Source organism: Orcinus orca, chromosome X (genome assembly GCF_937001465.1).
Source record: "Orcinus orca chromosome X, mOrcOrc1.1, whole genome shotgun sequence".
Classification (NCBI taxonomy): Eukaryota; Metazoa; Chordata; class Mammalia; order Artiodactyla; family Delphinidae; genus Orcinus; species Orcinus orca.
This window is the reverse complement of record NC_064580.1, coordinates 104,480,206-104,483,094: the sequence shown is the minus strand read 5'-3', so window position 1 is coordinate 104,483,094 and position 2,889 is coordinate 104,480,206.

Sequence of the window (2,889 nt, the reverse complement as noted above, 5' to 3'; positions counted from 1 at the left end):
TAAAAAATAAATTAAAAAAAAAAAAGAATGTTCCAGGCAGAGAAAACAGCCAGTGTTAAGGCCCGGGGGTGTGACTGTACATGAAGAACAGAAAGGCCGCTAATGCGGATGGAGAGGGGCAGAGCGTCTTGCTTAAGTGAGTAAATGGCTAGATACTAGATTACAAAGCAAGATGTTAGCAAGGATGCAAGTTGAAGGTATGAGTGCTTGAGCAGCCCCTGAGTTGGAAAGAAGTCATCAGATGAAGATGGTTCTAGGTAGATTTCCTGGAACTTGAGTGGCAGAGGGGAGGGAAGGGTGGGGAGGGCACAGAAAACGAAGACAGGGCCTCACACTGCCCCACAATTGTTGTCCAGATGTGCAGGTTTCTAGAGGGCTAGATGAGAAATCAAACTCTTTATTGAGACCATTGAAAACTGGCATGTGCTCTTATTCTGAGACTTTTAAGTGGCAAAGGAAGCAAGCAAACCAACCAAAAAAACAAAAACAACATTTTCCATCAAAATCTTATAAATGCCAACTTTGGGGGCAAAATGCTCAGGGCTCTTAGTCCCTAAAACTTGCTAGTCTTTCATACAGGGGTTGTTGTATTAGTTTTCTGTTGCTGCTTTAACAGATCACCACAAACTTGGTGACTTAAAACAACACAAACTTATTATCTTACAGTTATGGAGGTCAGAAGTCCGAAAATCGAGGTGTCAGCAGGGCTGCATTCCTTCCGGAGGCTCTGGGGGGAGATGAGTTTCCTTGCTTTTTCCAGTTTCTATAGGCTGCTTGCATTCTTTATCACGTGGTCCCTTTCCTTTTATAACATCGCCGTCCTTTGTATTTTCATTCACTGTAAATTCCCTCCTTTAACAACTACTGAGGCACGAGGAATTTCAGAAAGCTGTGGGATCTAAGTTGATAGAGTGCTTAGAAGTCATCTTATCTAACTTTTCTTTTAGTGCTGAAATGCATTTTGCATTTTCTGGATAAATGCTCCTTCAGCTTCTTTGTAATACACTTTAAGTGACTCAGAACAAGTCAGTGCGAGTTCTTACTTTTTAAGATCTTATGGTTAGAAACTCTTCCTTCCTACTGAACTGAATCCTGGCTGCTGACTTCAAACTAATCTTCCTATGTCCTCTCCAGTTCAACCTGTAGGACTTTGAAGACAGCTACCCCGTTAGGACTTCTGTTCTCCAGCATGAGCAAGTCCCCGTGGGGAGATCTCGCAGTTCCTCTCCATTCTGGTCTCCCTTTCCTGGAGGCTTTCTGGTTTAATGTCCCAAAACTGTGGTAACCCACCCAGAACTGGATCTATGACTCCGGGGCAGAGTCCATGGGGATATCACCTCTTTTGACTCGAGTTTTCTACCTAAGTGGTCCAAGCTTGCACTTTACACCTTTTTTTTTTTTTTTTTTAAGAGTCACACTGTTGACTCACATTGAGTTTGTCAGTAACAAGCACCTGCAGATCTTTTTCGCCAAGTATGGTCTCTTCCATCCTGTACCTGTGAAACACTAAAAACAAACAAACAAAAAAGTCAAAGCAGACTTTATGTTGATCTCTGTTTAGTTTTATCTCACTGGTTTGGACCCACTGTACCAGTCTGTTCCACATTGTTAGAAATCTTGATGCATTTGAATCTGAATCATCAGAATAGCTCGAGCTCCTAGATTTGGATCATTTGCAAAGTTTATGACCACTTAATTTTAAGGAAAATATTCCTATCATTTAAAACACAATTTTCTTCTTTCTTTTCCATACTTATACTCACTTCTAACACATTGGAAATTAGCATTGTCCTTCGGTGTGATTCATTAAACACTGAACAAATCTTGGGTTTTTTTTTTTTCTTTAGAGCAGAGAACCATAATTGCTTTTCCCATATCTGACTTACAACAGCGACAGATTAATTTTCTGCCAAAACTATATATATATTTTTTTCAAAACTATATTTTTAAGCAAGTAAATGGACCACAGACTTTTCTAGATATGTTTTCATTTAGGATAGAGTTTCTCAAAATGTATCCCACAGACCAAATACACCTGAATCACCTGGCTATTTTCTAAAAATGCAGATCCCTGGGCCCCAACCAGACTCTTAGATTCTCTGGTAGTGAGGCTCAGAAATTATCATTTGACATAAAGCACAGGTTATTCTTATGGACACTAGAGTTTAAGAACCCTGCTTTAGGACTTCCACACAGTGATCTATAGCAGTGGGTCTGAACCCTGACTGTACAGGAGAATCACGCAGAGACCTTTTAAAACCTTTGACAAACAGACCACACCTGGCATTAAGTCAGAATCTCTGGAGGTGGGATCCTGACATCTGTATGTTTTAAAAAATTCCTCAGGTGATTCTACTGTGCAGTCATTATTGAGAAACACAGATTTTTTTGAAGTATAGTTGACTGAGAAACACGAATTTATATGTTCCACAATATAGATTTTTTTCACATCTTTAGGTAAAATCTATATTTTATATATAAAATTGTATACCTAAAGTTCTGTTTTCTTTTTTTAAAATTTTATTGAAGTATAGTTGATTTACAATGTGTGTTAATTTTCACTGTACAGCAAAATGATTCAGTTATACATATATATATATATATATATATACTTCTTTTTCATATTCTTTTCCATTATGGTTTATCACAGGGTATTGAATATAGTTTTGTGCTATACAGTAGGACCTTGTTGTTTATCCATCCTATATATACTAGTTTGCATCAGCTAATCCCAAACTCCCCATCCATCCCTCCCCCACACCCCTCTCCCTTGGCAACCACGAGTCTGTTCTCTATGTCTATGAGTCTGTTTTGTTCCACAGTATAGATTTCGGGGTTAAATAATATTTAACAACGTGTCAAATCTCAAAAAAAAACGCTTTGAGCTCA